At 35.6% G+C, this 19,896-nt stretch overlaps 1 pseudogene; it reads right to left on the reverse strand.

The window, feature by feature from the left end:
- Window positions 1-10,390: 10,390 nt before the first annotated feature.
- Window positions 10,391-12,425, reverse strand: LOC110590561 (annotated as a pseudogene).
- Between the last annotated feature and the right edge of the window lie 7,471 nt (window positions 12,426-19,896).

Genomic DNA, 19,896 nt, shown 5'->3' on the forward strand with positions numbered 1-19,896 from the left:
TGATGCTATCTATAGCTAGGACTTCCAGTACTATGTTAAATAAAAGTGGTGAGAGTAGACATCCTGGTCTTGTTCCTGATCTTAAAGGAAAAGGAAAAACTATGTTTTAAAGGAAAAACTATGTTTTTCACCATTAAGAATGATGTTAGCTGTGAGTTTTTCATATATGCTCTTTATCATGTTGAAGTATGTTCCCTCTAAACTTACTTTATGTATAATTTTTATCAGGAATGGATGCTGTACTTTGTCAAATGCTTTTTCTGCATCTACTGAGATGATCATATGGTTTTTATCCTTTCTCTTATTGATGTGATGCATCACATTGATTGATTTGCAAATACTGAATCACCCTTGCATCTCTGGAATAAATCCCACTTGATGATGGTGAATGATTTTTTAAATGTATTATTCGATTCAGTTTGATAGTATTTTGTTGAGGATTTTTGTATCTATGATCATCAGAGACATTGGCCTGTAGTTCTTTTTCATAGTGACTTTATCTGGTTTTCGTATTAGGGTAACACTGACCTCATAGAATGAATGTGGAAGCTTTCTTTCCTCTTCTACTTTTTGTAATAGTTTGAGAAGAATAGGTATTAACTCTTCAAATGTTTGGTAAAATTCACCCATGAAGCCATCTGGTCCTGGATTTTTGTAGAGAGTTTTTTGATTTTTGATTCAATTTCATTGCTAATAATCAGTTTGTTCAAATTTTCTATTTCTTCCTGATTTAGTCTTGGAGGTTATATATTTCTAGGAACTTATCCATTTCTTCTAGGTCATCCAATTTGTTGGCATATAATCTTTCATATTAAGCTCTTATAATCCTTTGTATTTCTCTGTTATCTGTTGTTACTTCTCCTTCAGTTCTGATTCTGAGTCCTCTTTCTTCCTTTTTTGTAAGTCTGGATAAAAGATTATCAATTTTATTGATCTCTTCAAATAATCAGCTCCTGGTTTCATTGTTATATATATATTTTTTAATTTTTTAGCCTGTATTTCATTTATTTCTGCTCTAATCTTTATTATTATTTTTTCCTTCTACTGGCTTTGGACTTTGTTCTTATTCTTCTAGCTACTTTAGGGACAAGGTTAAGTTATTTGAGATTTTTCTTGCTTCTTGAGGTAGGTCTCTATCACTATAATCTTCCCTTCTAGAACAGCTTTTTTTTGCATCTAAAAAATTTTGGACCATTGTGTTTTCATTTTAATTTGCATTCACGTATTTTTTAATTTTCTCTTTGATTTCTCAGTTGACTAATTCATTGTTTAGTAGCATGTTATTTAGCCTCCATATATTTGTGTTCTCTCCATATTTTTTTCTTATGATTACTTTCTAGTTTCATAGCATTTGGGTCAGTAAAGATGCATGATATGATTTCAAATTTTTTGAATTTGTTGAGATTTGTTTTGTGGCCTAAATGTGATCTATTCTGGAGTATGTTTCATGTGTACTTGAAAATAATGTGTTTTTTTGCTGGTTTAGGGTGGAATGTTCTGAATATATATCTGTTAGAGCCAACTGCTCCATTGTGTCATTCAAAGCCACTGTTTCTTTGTTGATTTTCTGTTTGGATAATCTATCAATTGAGGTAAGTGGAGTCCTAAAGTCCCGTACTATTATTGTATCACTGTTGATTTCCTTTATGGCTGTTAATAGTTGCTTTATGTTCTGAGTGCTCTCCTGTTGGGTGCATAAATATTTATAATCACTATATCTTCTTTTTTTTTTTTTAAGATTTTATTTATTTATTTGACAGAGAGATAGCGAGAGCAGGAACACAAGCAGGGGGAGTGGGAGAGGGAGAAGTGGGCTTTCTGGCGAGCAGGGAGTCCGATGTGGGACTCAATCCCAGGACCCTGGGATCATGACCTGAGCCGAAGGCAGATGCTTAACGACTGAGCCACCTAGGCGCCCAATCATTATATCTTCTTGTTGGATTGTTCCTTTATCATTATGTAGTGTTCTTCTTTATCTCTTTGTTTTAAAGTCTATTTTGTCCAAAATAAGTATTGCTACCCACCCCAGTTTTCTTATTAAAATGTCCATACTCCCCAAAGCAATCTACAGACTTAATACAATCCCTATCAAAATACCAACAATATTTTTCATGGAACTAGTACAAATAATTCTAAAATTTGTACGGAACCACAAAAGATCCTTAACAGCCAAAGCAATCTTGAAAAAGAAAAAAACTAGAGGTATCACAATCCCAGATATCAAGATATAATATAAAGCTGTGGTAATCAAAACAGTATGGTATTGGCACAAAAGTAGACACATCGAGCAATGGAACACAGAGTCCTGAAATAAACTCACAATATTATGGTCAATTAATGTACAACAAAGGAGGCAAGAATATTGGGAAAACTAGACAGCTACATGCAAAAGAATGAAACTGGACTAATTCTTATACCATACAAAAAATAACCTGAAAATGGATTAAATATCTAAATGTGTGACCTGAAACCATAAAATTCCAGTAGAAAACATAGGCAATAATTTCTTTGACATCAACCATAGAAGCATTTTTCTAGATATGTCTCCTGAGGCAAGGGAAATAAAACCAAAAATAAACTATTGGGACTTCATCAAAATAAAAAGCTTCTGCACAGTGAAGGAAACAATCAACAAAACAAAAAGGCAACCCACTGAATGGGAGAAGATATTTGCAGATGATATATCCAATAAGGGGTTAATATCTAAAATATATAAAGAACTTATACAGTGCAACAGACAAAAAAGAAATAATCTAATGAAAATGGGCTGAATACATGAATAGACATTTTTTCAAAGACATACAGATGGTCAACAGACACATGAAAAGCTACTTAACATCACTAATCATCAGGGAAATGCAAATCAAAACACACCAGTCAGAAGCGCTAAAATAAAAAACACAAGAAACAACAAGCAGTGGCAAGGATGTGGAGAAAAAGGAAACCTCGTGTACTGTTGCTTGGAATCCAAGCTAGTGCAGCTATTGTGGAAAAGAACATGAAGTTTCCTCAAAAATTAAATAGAATTACCAGGGATGCCTGGGTGGCTCAGTCGGTTAAGCGTCTGCCTTCAGCTCAGGTCATGATCCCAGGGTCCTGGGATCGAGTCCCTCATTGGGCTCCCTGCTCCGCGGGGAGCCTGCTTCTCCCTCTGCCTCTGCCTCTCTCTCTCTCTCTATCTCTCATGAATAAATAAATAAAATCTTAAAAAAAAATTAAATAGAATTACCATATGATCCAGTAATTCCACTACTGGGTATTTACCCAAAGAAAATGAAAATACTGATTCAAAAAGATATATACGATTGGAGGGGGAGACGAACCATGAGAGACAATGGACTCTGAGAAACAAACTGAGGGTTCTAGAGGGGAGGGGGGTGGGGGGATGGGTTAGCCTGGTGATGGGTATTAAAGAGAGCACATACTGAATGGAGCACTGGGTGTTATACGCAAACAATGAATCATGGAACACTACATCAAAAACTAATGATGTAATGTATGGTGATTAACATAATAAAATAAATAAATAAATAAATAAAGATATATGTTCCCCTATGTTTATTGCAGCATTATTTACAATAGCCAAGATATGGAAGCAACCCAGTGTCCATCCATAAATGAATGGATAAAGAAGAGGTGGTGTGTATGTGTATACACACACACACACATCATCTCATATATATATACTTCTGGAATACCTCTGGAATATATATAAATATTACCCAGCCATATAAAAGAATGAGATCTTGCCATTTGCAAGAACACTGATGGATCTAGAGGCTATAATGCTAAGTGAAGTAAGTCAGAGAAAGACAAATACCATCTGATTTCACTTATATGTAAAATTTAAGAAACAAATGAATAAAGAAAAGACAAACAAAAAGACTCAGAAAACAAACTGGTGGTTGCCAGAGAGGAGGTGGGTAGGTTGATGGGTTAAATAGGTGAAGGAGATTGAGACTACACTTATCTTGATGTGAACACTGAGTAATGAATGGAATTACTGAATCATTATATCGTACACCTGAAACTAATCTAACACTATGTTAATTATACTTGAACAACATTTTTTTAATTTAAAAAAAAAGAAATTGAAAGAATATTTACCACGGTGGTTTACCTTGGTTGAGAATAATATTAGCGCAAGTGTTAAAAATTTTCTAGTAGTCCCATTAAAAAAATAAAAAGAAATGAATAAAATATAATAGTATATATTAACCAAAATTATCTAAAATGCTTATTTAAATGTAATCATTCAAAAATTTAATAGTAAGAGAGCTTACATTTTTATGCTAAGTTATAAAATTGTGTACTTAGCACTGACAGCACATTTCAACTCAGACTAGCTGCATTCATATACTCAATAGCCCCATTTGTCTTTTGGGTGTAATTCCACTGTGTGGGGCCGGTCTACAGTGATGGCAGGAGGGACAATACATTGGCATGGCAACAATGCAGTTTGCTGCTCTTATCAAAGCTATTGTTACAAGACTTCCCAGTATCATTACACATCTCATTAGATGTTAATTAGAAGAATATTTCCCAGATACAATGCAGTTAAAAACTTCTATTTATAAGCACTTATGTATGTAAAGATTCTCTTTGTACTTGGCAACAACAAAGAAATACAATGACAAATTAGACAATGAGGCAGATAGTAGTGCTGCTCTCCTCTGAAATCACCATTCAGAATTTGGTGCTAATGAAAACTGCCTCATGGTTCCTCTTTGTAAATAAATATCAAAATTTGAACTTATTTATTAAAGTTGACTCACTTTTGTCCAGTGCATACATTGAGGTTATGTTTTGATCTGCAAACAGAGTTTAAATAATAAAACTAAAAAAAGGGAACTAGTGGATAATTATTCAATGACTGACCTCTAGTTCAATTCGGTAGGTATCAGTACACTAACATGCTGACGTCATGGAAATAAACAAGACAAAAAGGAAAAAGAGAAAAGAAAATAATGTTAATAAGAATGAATCTGGGGCACCGGGGAGGCTCAGTCAGTTAGGAGACTGACTCTTGATTTCAGCTCAGGTCATGATCTCAGGGTCGTGGGATCCGTGCTCAGCTTGGAGTCTGCTTCAGATTCTCCCTCTCTCTCTCTCCCTCTGCCCCTTCCACTCATGCTTGCTCACTCTTTCTCTCTCTCTCTCAAATAAAATCTTAAAACAAAGAATGACTCTGTTTCCATAAACTGATTTTTATTATGAACTTGACATGACCTACATCTAAATTTAAAGACTGAACACTATTACACTATACTAATAAAAAAGGCAGGTATTTAAAATAATAGCAGTGGGGCATTGGACTCTATCAACCCTCATTAACTGCAAATTTGGATTAGATTTTCCCAGTAGTATAAGGCAATACCTCCAGGAGAAAAACATAAGGCTTTAGTCTGAGAAAGATATAAGACTGGGAAATAGTATGTCTAAGTTATACAGCTTTTTCAAATGTGTGTTAATTCAGGTTTCATTTTTCCTGTGTGACTATGATTTCTGATATAAAAAAAAAGGATTAGGACATGGCACTCTAATAAAACTAGTCATATACTTCTGCTACACTAATGGGTACTTTTTTCATTGTATGATTCTTTATAAATTCTGTCAAAACATATTTTTGACAAGAATACAAAAAAGATATGGTCCCTCACTCGTGATTTGTCACTTTAACTTTAGATGTGCAGAATTTTAAAATTCTGTTTTACATAATTTCCAAAGTTATACTTAAATATTCAGAAAAAAATAAATGAAACCATGAGAGTTTTAGAAGGTCAGCATTGAGAGCCATCAGAATATGCGTCAGCAGTGAAGGGTGTGTATGTGTGGCCCACCAACCCAAATATCCTTCAGTCACATTTATCAGCTCTCAACTAGAAAGTTATTCCTTTTGATGAAGCATTGTCCTGTGTGGTTCTGTGTAAAATATAAGAACTCTTGAGAAGGGGAAAACACAGTATCTAGAGTAGTAAGTTTAGTGTTGTATGATTATCTCAGTAGAGCTGAGCCCAAGCTGCAGGAGGGGCTTCTGAAATTAAAAACAAGAGCTGAAGGTGGAACAGGAAAGATATCAACGGTGGCAACTAGGAGTCTGAGAACAGGTTTGGTCTACCTCACATTTTGCTTAGTGCTGGCCTGAATGCCTCGAGAGAAATATCGTACAGAAAAAGGCTACTCCTGTATAAACTTTCACATTTATAGGGAGAAGAAGGCAGGGTGCGGGATGCAATGATAACATTTATCCAAACAGCGGTTGCCAGTCTGCACTGCACTGCGAGCCTCCTGTTCCAATCCAAACTCCCCAATCCTACTGGTTTAAAAGAAGAAGATGGCAGGAGGGGAAAAATGAAGCGGGGGTGGGGATCGGAGTGGGGGACGAACCATGAGAGACTATGGACTCTGAGAAACAAACTGAGGGTTCTGGGCGTGGGGGGGGGTGATGGGTATTAAGGAGGGCGTGTATTGAATGGATCACTGGGTGTTATACGCAATGAATCGTAGATCACTACCTCAAAAACTAATGATGTAATGTATGGTGACTATCATAACATAATAAAATTAAATTAAATTAAAAAATAAAAATTAAAAAAAAAAAAAAGAACCAAGGGACCTGGTTTGGGGCCAACAACAGCCACTGAGAAAAATCCTAGAATGAGAAGAGACAGAAAGCTATTGGAATGATCCCTCGCTTTCTAGCGGCCCATCACGATGATCACATTTTTACTGAGACACCATATTTAAACTGTGGGCCTATTGGAGTCTTCTGCCCATTTTTTTTTAAAGAGTTTATTTAAATTCCAGTTAGCTAACAGACAGTTTAATATTCGCTTCGGGTTACGGAAACAAGTTTGAATTTTAGGTTTCTATGTAATAGCAGACAATGAGTCCAAACTTTTGCTTAATAGAAAAATATCTATTTACTACTAAACAGGTTATACCAATATCCTAGAAAGACGAGGTGGCAGACAAAAACAGGGAATAATGTTAACAACTTTTGGACCATGTCTAAAAAGCACAAAGTAAAGAATCATTTTATGGTGATTTTCAGGTTTAATCCTCTACGCAGTTGCCACACAGTTATTGAGATCACTACACAGTTGATTTGGTTCAGCTCCTGTTACATTCCCGAGTTACAAAAATTGCTTATTTTGTGGTAATTTTGAAGAATGCAACAACATATTTATATCAACTAGGGATAGTCTCTGAGGCTGAAGGAAGCCCTTATTTTTTTGTGTAAACATGGTCCTTATGCCTTTAAACTGCAAATTTCAGAGAAATCACTACCTAGTTAACTTTTAAAAACTTTTCCTGAAGCAAGGATTTAGAAGACTCAAGTTGATTGTACTTGAATAGTTGCAGCACAAGTAATATAGTGAGAGGCTTCCTCTTGGGGCACAAGACGACATTTATCTGTTTTAAATAATTACTTTAATGTGCTTAATTACTTTATCATTATGAATGCACTTTAATCAACAGGACAAACAATACCCAGTGTTTCCTATTTTGTAGTCTCTTAGAAGAATACAAGAAAATGTTTATAAGGTATTTTATTCCTCATGCCAGCAGCTAAAATAAGAGATTTTAGAAGTACCTGGAGAGATGGAGTTCCTAAATTACATGCAAGACATCACTGGAGGATCTGGAAATAAAAAGGATTTATTCTCTCCAGGCTCACTGAATGCTACCTTCTCACAAATAAATGTTACGATGCCCTAATATACATTGCTTTCACTATCTCAGTCTTAGTCACTAAATAACTTTATAATAAATAACTGACGTTTTCTTTAACTGACAGATCTCCTGAAATTCAACAAACAAACAAAATAATTAGATAGAAGCCTAATAAAAGTTCTTAATTAGGAAACTGGTCCCTAAGAGCACATTTTCTTTCAGCCTAAAGGACTGCTTTATAGCTAGATCATTGTTGTTATTTTCAGTTGGTTTCTCTAATTTGCATGTGCACACGCACACATGCACAATAACACAAAAACATTTTCTTTGAAGACAATTAAAATATAAAAAATTATTTTGCCAATCAGGTTAACTATCCAGATGTTCTTTTAAGTATATCACATATTTTTCTCTTTACTAACATAGTATTTCAGAATGAGAAAAGGCTTCAAGATGTGGAGTTTACAACAAATCTCTTTCCTGATAGAATTTCTGTATTTTTCCACAGAGCCTCTTTTATCTGTGAAGAGAATTATTGCGTGTGTTTTTTCCTATGTTCAACTTACTTTCTATCTTCTATGCTGAACATAGGAGAAAGAAAATGGTTTTCCCTCATTTTTTAATCATTCTTCTTGTATAATCTAATCTATATATTTATATATTCCTTAATGAAGATTTTGTCATGAAAATGCGTATTAAATATAGCATTACAAATATTGTCAGATCAATATTACTCATAATATCAAACTTTTTTCAGGACAGAAAAATTGATAAATTTAGAAAAAATATTATGCTTGAACGGATTTCATGAATCTGTTAATAATAGTTTGATTGTGTAGAGCTCAGTTTAGTTTTCCATGTGCAGTCAAGCGACAGATAAGTGCCTGGGCTGGGCTCAGGTTTGGTGATAAATAATATGACACAACTGTTATTACTATAGTATTCATTTCCTTTATCTGATCTCCTCACGAATTAGCTTTTATTTTATTTTAATAACATATAATGCACAACTATTATTTCCTAGTTACTTTCATTTTTCTTACTGATTAAGTTTAATAAAATGGGAATTACGGATAAGTTTTAAGCTAACATAATGAAGGGATACAATACTGTAAAGACACTTTGTAATAAAATAAAATATACTGAATGTGTTTTCTTACTTAGTGTTTAATTTTAAACTAAACTATTAAAAACTATTTTATCTTCCCTCAAATCTGACATCTTTTATTTCATTTTCTTACATAAATTATCCAAATACCTATTATTTTCAGAATAGTAAAGTGGCTTAATTTCTATGTGAATAAAATATTGAAGTAATAAAATTTTGAAGAAATGTCATGTTAATATGTGAATTACAGGGTATCTTCTCTTCCTACATGTAGTGATCAAAATCATTTTATTTCAAACTCTTCAACTCATCCTTTCTACCATCAATTCTTGTCAAACACATAATAGGGAATCAGATAAGATTTTTTCAAAAATTGTAATTCAGAGAATTAATCACAAAATAACCATTGCATATTAGACTTTGTAGCAGGAGCATAAGTAAAAAATAATAAATCTACAGGACAATTTCATAGCTTTTATATTTTATTTTCAATAAGATACTTCATCTGCCTGCATGCCCTAAAAGAAACTTTTATATCAACTTTGTAATGGTATTTTTTTTTTTTTCTGTAAAGTGAACAGATCAAATCAGTTCAATGTTAAATGAACATTATTTAGGTACATGTACTTTTAGAAAATTTTTTTAAATTTCATTTTTTAACACACCAACTAGTTTATAATTTTGTTCTTTATGAAGAAAATGCTAAGAAAATTAAAACCATGTATTATATGGTTTTAAAATCATACTTCCAGATTTCTATACTTATAAGATGGAATAGTTCAGCAACTATGTTCACTCTCACAGACTTTAGTTCTATTCAGTGATATGGCACATCGTGCAAAATTAACTAGTCACAAACAAAAATGTCTCAAATATAGTAAAAACGTACATATAATAAAGGTAATTCACAATGCCAAATAAGAAATGTCATTTATCTTGGCTGTGCTTCAGAAATTTAGGATCAGTAGGCTTAATCATGGGGCACCTGGGTGCCTCAGTCTGTTGAGCATCTGACTGTTGGTTTTGTCTCAGGTTATGATCTCAGGCTTGTGAGATCAAGCCCTTCTTAGGGCTCTGTGCTCAGCAGGGAGTCTGCTTAAGATTCTCTCTCTCCCTCTCCTTTGGCTCCTCCCCACTGTGGCTCTCTCTTGCTGTCAATCCCTAAAAATAAATAAATAAAATTTTTTTTTTTAAATAGCCTTTGTCAAAGCACAAAGCAGGGAGAGGTGAGCACAGCTATCCCTAGGAATGGGCAAGGTATGTATGATCACTGAGGAGGTATCCATATACACAAAGGACTTAAAACTGCTCAGTCTCGCTCTGAAAACTGAACAGAGTTAAAAGGAAATGCTGTGGTTTCCCCCTACCATTCACCTCTGGATCAAGTCCACAATCTTATTTCATCATATAGAAAATAAAATTGGCAAGGATCTCCAAAAGTAAATACAATTTGGGTAAATGAAATAAAATATTCATTATTCCCAAATTTTGGTTGTATCTCCTGGATCAGAAACATTTTGTAGACAAAGGAGTATTTCAGAAAACTGAAATGTCATTCAGATGAAGGAAAGACATTTTCCACAGACACTTAAAAATTTCAAACTTTCAAATGGTTCTTATAGCACAAACATTATATGTTATGTAGTGTGGGTTCTGGGGATCCTTCAGTAGGACATGGGGTGGTCTCTTGGGGTTGATCTGCTTGCTGGCCTGTTCTTGCAGAGCTACACAGAAAGATTTCACTTTATCCCATAGCTCAGTTAAAAATGTCTTTTTTTTTTTTTTGGCTCAAGAATAGTTCCAAGTTGAGTAGCATGTGAATCTACATCATAATCTACTTCAGTCATCTCCAGGACAGCCTTTTCATCTTCTAACTATTGAATAGAGTCCTAGAACACTGTCTTCCTGTGATCTTCTACACCTTATTCTATTTCTACCATTTGTGAGATAGCTTCATGGAAAATAAGTAATTGTGGAGAAACCTCTTCTTCACTTTGTTCACAAGGAAATTTTACATCATTTCTCTGAAGGGAACTGTCTATACCCCACTCTGCCTCTAAGTCCTCAATCTGATTTGGTGGGTGGTGCATTATTGGATGAACATCCGAGCAGCAGTTGGATCCACAAATTCTTTCACACTATTTGCATATCTTAATGTATCTTAGTATTTTCACAGGATGCCATCCCTGGAGAGTCTGTAGCTATCATGTAGGCATCAGAGTCTTCACCCATGAATGAATCTATTACGACCTAAGTGAGTTTACTTGCTTGGAAAGGAGTAGGAGGTTTGTTTCTACCTAAGGCTTTTTACTAATTTCAGCACCTTCAAACCTTGTTTGCCTGTCTGCACTGGAAGTACCAGCTCCTCTTTCATTTCCAGGAAAATTGATGAGAGACAATTTACCATGTAGTTCTCCTTTCCTTCTAAGAATAATCTGAAACACTGCATGACTCCAAGATGAATGTGCATTGGCAGATGTTTGACCGGATGTTCTACAACAGTTGCCTATGTCAATGAGATTCAGTACATCTTCAACACATTTGACTTCCTGTTCCTGTAATCCCACCACTTGAACCTGCTGTTTTCCATCTTTTAACACTCTTAGTTTTGCTTTCCTGTTTAGCAAGTCAAACATATTTCCACTATAAATTTCTAAAAAAAAGTTGCACTTACTTCAAGTTCTAATTTCTTACAGTTTGGCTTATTTGGCATTAAAAAAAAACCTCTCTGGCTGCTAATGCATGAATTCCTTTGAACAATCTTTTATTTTTCCTTTGAACAATTCTGGTTCTTTCCTGAGAAGTCATGTCCCATTGTTTGAGTTTTTCCACTTTCAGCAAAGAGCGTGGCCATTCTCCTTTCAAATATAGTTTCCACCAGTGGTCTAACTGTAATCTTGTAAATCATTTCAGTTAGGAGCTGAGTCATCAAGGGCAGAATCAAAACTCAATGGTTGGTTCTTTAGGTACCTTCTGGAGACAAAACTAAAAGTAGACCATCACAATAATTTTATTAGGGATTATGATGACATCAAGATCGTTGAGTGTCTTTTTTGCTGAATGGTCATTTCCTTACACAAATATGTATCCTGTGTTCATCAATAGGATCTGCTGTTGTCAATGGTCTACAGTCCCTTTAAAGTCTCTGATCATACGCAGAATTTCATAATTTGGTTTTGTAGCATCAACATCCTGGGCTCTTAAGTTTTTTCTGTTGTAGTCGTTTTTTCTTGGTTGGTCTTTTTTTTTGTCTTTTGTTTTTCATAATTTTTCTACTTTTTTCACACAGTGAGAATTTCTATGTGCATTCTGTTGTGCAGAGGAAGACTATTCAGGAAGTGGACTAGGTCGTGCACATGCAGAGCCAACCACTTTGTTATCTATTGGAGGAAGGTCGTTCTAAACAGAAACCGTCAGAAGAAGTCTGACGATTCTTTACAGTTTTGTTTACTTTGGCTGAGGATGCGGGAGGTAGAGGTGTTTCTGGACTGGATTCAATTTCTTCATCAGGAACAGAGTCACAGCTGAGTGAAAAGATGCTCTCCGGGTCAATATCTTTGTCCTTTGTATCTCCATTTTCTATCCATTCAACAATAATACTTTCACTATTTTCATTTAAAAATGTTACCATTACTTGATATATTTGGGATCGCTAGTTAGGGCCTTGAATTTGTTCTTATTTCCTCTCTTTCTATGCATATGGTCCTTTACAATAAAAATTACTTCCAAGCCTGGTTGAGTGTCACTCTATACCCCAAGAAAGTGACATTAAACATTTACCCCAAAAGGAACCATCGCTTGGCTAGATGGCTAGATCTCCACATAAATCCTGATCTGCATGTTGCTGAAGTTGGCCGTAACAGTTCACTTCATCTGAGAGGTGTGTATGTGTGTGTGTGTGTGGCGGGGGCGAGGGGGAAGTGGTGGTTGTGACAATGTGACTGTGAACAGGACCCTCAGGGCGTGGAGTGATGCCAGAGCTGGGCAGTTAGGCACCAGGAGGGTGGGAGGGACCAAGCTCAATTCCTGAGAGCCAACTCTGGCAATAGAAATTTTCTGTTTTACATAAGTAAATTTAGAAAGCTGCTTCAAAAATTAATGAGATACAAGTGGCCATAGAGAGAAAATTATCCCAAGCAATACCCACAAATACAGCCAGAGGACATGTGGGCAAATTCTTCCCCAGAAGACGAGGTTCCTTTTAATAAAATGAAGTCTTTGTTTTTTATTTTGGTAAGCTATCAAGTTAAAAAAATTTGAATATAATCCAGTGTAAAAAGAGTCATTATCATACAACCTTATCATAAAATAATGAGGAGTAAAACTGCTGAGTTGAAAGACTACATTCTCAATCTTCAAAATTCACTAAATCCTAAAATTTCCTAATTTTATATTCAGTCCTGAAGCTGTCCATCATAAATCTGTATATGCTGTACAAAGACGGGAAATCAAAAAGTATAAAAGTATACACTCCCCCAATTCAAGATGACTGCATTAATATTGAAAGTATTATTACTGATGACACACATTTGGGCATTTTGTTGATTTGAGATTAGCAATTTAAAATATAACATTTAGAAACTCAATCTGTCAATTTCTTATAAATTGTTAAATTCTATGCTCTATTTTTTTTTTATATTCTTGCTCTTCACACATCCTTGTCCCACCAAAAGAAGAAAAAAAGGAAAATAAATGTACTGGGAATAAAATCTGGTAAACTGCTTGGTTTGAACAAGATTTCACCACTTACTAGCCACATGGTTTGGGCAGGTTACTTAATTTCTGTGACTGTGGGGCACTTAGTGGCTCAGTCAGTTAAGCATCTGTTTTTGGCTCAGGTCATGATCTCAGGGTCCTGGGATTAAGCCCCACATTGGGCTCCCTGCTCTGTGGGGAGTCAGCTTCTCCCCCTGCCCCTCCCTCTGCTCATGCTTTTTCTCTCTCTCTCTCTCAAATAAATAAATAAAATTAAAAAAAAATTCTGTGACTGTTGGTATTTTATTTTGTTTTGTTTGACTTTGAGAAGTTGATAAATTGATATACCTGCAGAGTATACTTTAGGATAGCTAAAACTAATGCATGTACAGTAAACAACATAATGAGTACATTTGGTACTTATTCAATATTTATCATTAATAAAATTATTTTTAAATATTATTGTAATATACTAGTTATTTTCTGTAGTCATTCATTATAATTATGGTGAGAATCATAAGTCAAATGTTAGAGCCCAGATAATAATATAGATGAAGCAAAATAAATAATATGGCTCAAAAGTACATTATTCTCGGGGCGCCTGGGTGGCTCAGTCGTTAAGGGTCTGCCTTCGGCTCGGGTCATGATCCCAGGGTCCTGGGATCGGGCCCCGCATTGGGCTCCCTGCTCGGTGGGAAGTCTGCTTCTTCCTCTCCCACTCCCCCTGCTGTGTTCCCTCTCTCACTGTGTCTCTCTCTGCCAAATAAATAAATAAAATCTTTTAAAAAAAAAAGTACATTATTCTTTGTAGAACTATAGTATGTATAGTATATGTCTCTTTCTTGCCTAACTGGTGCCAATAACGTGAATTTGCAATGAACACAGGGATTTTTCAATTAAGTGGCTTATATTAGTAATGTATAAAAGCAAAGCTCCTTTTAAGTTAGGCTCAAAGTTGTTTGGACAATGTATTATGACTTGCATAACACCTCAATCCTTGACAGCTTTTCTCTGGATGCTATTAAAGACCTCTTTCCCTGGTCTAAAACTCTTCTTCTCACAATATATATCAAATCTTAAGTTAAGGAAATGTAAAAAGTGGTAGTAAAATTTAGAAATGTTCAATAGATGTTGAAAAAAATTCTTTCAGATGTAGACCTAGACATTGCAAAAAATGAAATAAGACTGATTTCATTTTTGATCTAATAAGATCATGTTATTTTATGTTCAAACAATCTTCAGGTTCCTATAATTGTCATTCCCTATAGAGCTCTGCTCCTGTCATGGCCACGTAAACTCCCATTGGACCAAAACTTCTGCAGATAACAATTATAAACTCAACAAAACATAAGCAATTTCTTTAAGGTACTGGAGAGGGACAGAAGCAGATATTCCATGAAAGTTGACACACAGAGGAAGGGAACAACATTAGGTCAAATTATTTATGATTCATCCTGAGAGAAGCCTCAAGCCTTCACTATTCAATGCAACTAAAATTTAACAAGAGCCCTGCAGTCCAACTGACATGAGGGAACGTAGGGCTGGATTTAATATAGATGCAACCACTTAAAGTAACAGAGAAATACCACAAGGAAAAGTGAGAGTAGATCCCTAAATTTTTTGTACAGTCTCTGCCCAGATCTCTGGCTAATCTCTGAAACACTGTGCATAGGGAAAACCCCAAACAGGCTAAAAAGGAAAATGGAGTTTTATAGTTCAAGTTCAGCCAAGTTATAGGTCTTTGAAAATGAATTTTAAAAATAGTCATCAGAGGGCCATAAAATCATCTGTAGTTTCTAAAAAAATATCCATTGCAATGCCCAAGGAAACAATCTAAAATTTGTTGATATCTAAAGAAATCGGATGACATAATTAATTCAAAAAAGAAAGAACAATAAACAAAAGATAACACTGTGTGACCTAGATGTCAAAATTTGCAGAGGTTAATAAAGGAACTATTATAACTATGTTTAAAGGTATAAAGGAAAATAGAGGTATATCTTGAAGATATTGTGTGTTTGATCCCAGACCATCCCAATAAAGTAGGTATCACAATAAAGCGAGGCAAATGATTTCTTTTTTGGTTTCCCAGGGCATATAAAGGTTATGTTTACACTATAGTCTATTAAGTGAACAATAGCATTATGTTTTAAAAATAATGAACATACCTTAATTAAAAAATACTTCATTGTTAAAGGTTAACCATCATCTGAGTTTTCAGTGAGTCATAATCACTGATCAGAGATCACCATAACAAATAATGAAAAAGTTTAAAATACTGTGAGAATTACTGTTACCAAGACACAAAGTGAGCAATTGCTGTTGGAAAAATGGTGCCACTAGACTCAGTCAACACAGAATTACCACAAACCTTCAATTTGTAAAAACACATTACCTGTGAAGGGTATTCAACTGAAGTGCAATAAGGTTATATGGTCACAATTAATGAAAAGACAAACTCCGAATGAAGAAATAGAGACTATAAAAATCAAACCACTAGGAAATTATAAAACAGAACAAAATATATTGACATAAAACTCACTGGATGATGGGGTGCCTGGGTGCTTCAGTGGGTTAAGCGTCTGCCTTCAGCTCAGGTCGTGATCCCAGGGTCCTGGGATCTAACCCCTTGTCCATCAGACTCCCTGCTCAATGGGGAGTCTGCTTCTCCCTCTGCCCCTCCCCCTGCTCATGCTCTCTCTTGCTCTCTCTCTCAAATAAATAAAATCTTAAAAAAAAATCTCACTGGATGAGAAAACAATAATAATGATTGAGGAAAGAGTCCCTGAAGTTGAGGATAGATCAACAGAAATTGTGTAATATGGAGAATATATATGTATATATGGTGAATATATTTACATATATAAGATATAAATATGTATAATATATAAAATAAATATATTTGTGTTTGCATGTCATCAGCCTGTGGAACAATATCACATGACCCAAATACATGTAACTGGAATTATTAGAGTTCTCCTGAAACACAGAACAAGCAGAGATGAAGAGAAAGAGATTTATTGTAAGGAATTGACTCATACAATTATGGAGACTACAAATCCCAAGACCTGTGCTCAGTAAGCTGACAACCCAGAAACCCTATGGTGTGGTTCCAGTCTAAGTGAGAGGAGGCTCGCACTCCCTTTCACAACCAGAAAGTGCTGATATTTCTGTTCAAAGGCAGAAAAAGCCAATATTTCAGTTCAAGTCCAAAACCCCAGTTCATAGCAGTTAGGCAGAAAGTGTTCCCTATTACTCATGGGAAATTTAGCCTTTTTATTCTAGTCAGTCCATTCTTAGTCCACTGATTCAAACGTTAGTCTCATCAAGAAACACCTTCACAAACTCATAATAACGTTGGATCAAATATCTGGGCACCCCATGCTTCAGTGAGGTGACAAATAAAATTAACCATCACAAGTCCATTCCTAACATGACAGTAACATGATACTATCCTGAGTACAACCAAAAACACTAATTCTCAAGAGGTAAAGTGCTTGAATGATGTTTACTCTTCTCCTTGATAAACCATAACAAGCATTATAAAATTAACAATACTATGATATAAAGTCAATACATCTTATGTTACCTGATAGAGAATAAGAGAGTGAAGAAAACAAAGATATAGGATACACACATTCATAATAAAATGATGAAATACTCATAAAAATTACAGTCTTTATTTCCATAATTTGTCATATGGATATGCTATTCTCTGCCTTCAGCAAGCACTTCAACTGAGTGTGATTGTTTAACTGGTAAGATGACCCATCCCATCTTTCCTGTAGAGTCAGGGCCATTATTGGTCCTGCCTGGATTGGGTTGTTGTAGTTTTCCATTGACCTTAATCATAGGGCATCGAAATACTAAGAGATTCCCTTGGGGATCTCCTGTATTCTAGACATATTTTTTTCTTACCTCCACTGTGGAGTAGTAGTCCAATTCCCTCTTTGTAGTCAGGAGCAATCATCTGAGACAGCATAGTAACTCCCTTCTTTTCCTGTTGAGTCAGAGGCATGGGAAGTTCAAAGTTACCAGATATCAGTCTTAATTTCTAGCTCAAGGGAATCACTGTTGTGTCTTCTGGTGAAAACATTCACCCCTTTATTACTAAGACCTCTAAGGCTGGTTACGCCTATGATTCTGGGAAGAGGAAGCAAAATATTTTGCTAGTGGGTCACTAGGGAAAATAGTGAGTAGTACCACTCCCCATTTCCATTCCTTGATTCCTAGACCTGTAAGTCATAGCTATGGGAGAACCACCACCATATACTGGATGCTTATTCAGAGCATGTACAGTCTTCTGGGAAATCCTACCCAAGGTATTGGCACCTAACTAGGACTGTAAATGAGTCTTCAGAAGCCATTCTACCATTCAACCAGCTACAGATGTTGGAGAACATGGTATGACCAGTACATTCCACAATAATGAGCTCACTGCCTCACTTTTTTTGCTATGAAGTGAGTTCTTTAATCAGAAACTATTCTGTGTGATATACCATGATAGTGAATAAGTCATTCTGTAAGTCCATGAATGGCAGGGAAGCCAAATCCATATCCAGGATAAGGGTCTATTCCAATAAGAACAAAATGCCACCTTTTCCATGATAGAAGTATCTGATAAATCAACCCACCACCAAGTAGCTACTTAAGCTACTTAAGAAATGATGCCATGTAGAAGACTCATTATTGGTCTTTGTTGGTGGCAGATTGGGCACTCAGTGGTGGCCACAACCAGGTTGGCCTTGGTGAGTAGAAGTCTGTGCTGCTGAAACCATGCATAATCTCCAACCCTGCCACCATGACTACTTTGTTTTTGAGCCCATTGGTCAATGACAGAGGTGGCTGGAGAGAGATGATGACTGGTATATATAGAATGGGCCATCCTATTCCCTTGATCATTAAAATCCTCCTTGCTGAGGTCACCCTGTGGTGAACATTCACATGGGGCACACACACATAAGTCTTCCCTTCCTCTGTCAGTTGATCATAGGCAAATCCCCAGGAGGTTATGGGTGTAGGCCAAGAGAGAAAATGCAGTGCAGTGGAAGTGGAGGCCATGGACATTTGGACCACTTCTTCATATAACTTACTTGTGCCTTCAGGACCTACTCAGGCCAGATCATGTTATATACAACTTCTGTTTGATGATGGAGCACTGTTGTGAATGCCCAGCCTTAAGTAGGTGAAATAAGACCCGGTACATGATGGACAGCTCAGGTCACATGGTAATGTGGTGGCCTAAGTTTAAGCGTACAGTCTCTACTAAGAGCCAGTAGCAGGTCAAGAAATGTTTCTCAAAATGAGAAAAGTTATCCAGAGGATAGTAGGACTTCACTCTAAAATCCTAAGGGCCTGTGGTGCAATTAACCTATGAGGGCCCGCCAAAAGCTATGAATAGCCTCCCATGTTCACTCAGAATGAGTGAAGTGACAAGAGCCTCCCTTTCTGCCACTGACATTTCAAGCACCATTGAATCCACTGGATCACAGGGCCCAAGTGGCAGAGCAGCTTGTAAGGCAGGATGGACCTGTTAACAAGAGCCTTTTTATATTTCTGGGACCCACTGTAATATAGCAGGTTTTCAGGTTATTCAGTAAATAGGCCAGAATAACATACCTAAATGAAGAACATGTTGCCCCCAATATCCAGAGAGATCCCGCAGGCATTGAGCGTCATTTTGCTTAAAAGAGTAGCCAGATACAACAATTTTGTGGTATGTTACCACAGAATGCGATATATGGAGACATAGTGGTGTAAAATATTAAGGTCATTTTAATACAGATTAAGGATTGAACTAAAAATTCTAATGTATATTTAATCAAAATACATAGAAGGAACAGAAGATATGGAATGAGCAGAAGAAAAACTTAAAGTGATCATAGCTGTGCATTTTTTAGGTAATAAAGACATGGATAAGTGGAAATTGGGAAGCACAGTGTATTAAAAAATAAAATCTGTACTTAAACACATTGACATGGAGTTACAAAATTTCCAATAAAATGAGATGATCTTAAAAGTACCTGCAGAGAAAAGATAGATCCCTTAAAACAAACAAAACCAGACTCACAAAAAGCTCCAAAATATAAAAATGAATCTAGAAGAGAGTAGAATAAAATCTTCAAAGTACTGAGAGCAAATCCTGATCTTTTTTTGTCTACAAAGAAATGCTCTTTCACAATTTAGGGTAAAACAAGGACATTTCTAGATTTCAAAGTATAGAGAATTTAGAATAAATGCCTTGTACCACAGACCATTCTAAAAGAATCAATCTATTCATTAATCCAAAATGATCATTTACCACATATTTATTGTTTTCTATGTATTAATTACATGCCATTCTAGGTCCTGAAAATGCAACCAAAATCCTTCTTATTATGACACATTCTTGTGATGCAGTTAAACAAAAACATAAA

Source organism: Neomonachus schauinslandi, chromosome 9, assembly GCF_002201575.2.
Source record: "Neomonachus schauinslandi chromosome 9, ASM220157v2, whole genome shotgun sequence".
Taxonomy (NCBI): domain Eukaryota; kingdom Metazoa; phylum Chordata; class Mammalia; order Carnivora; family Phocidae; genus Neomonachus; species Neomonachus schauinslandi.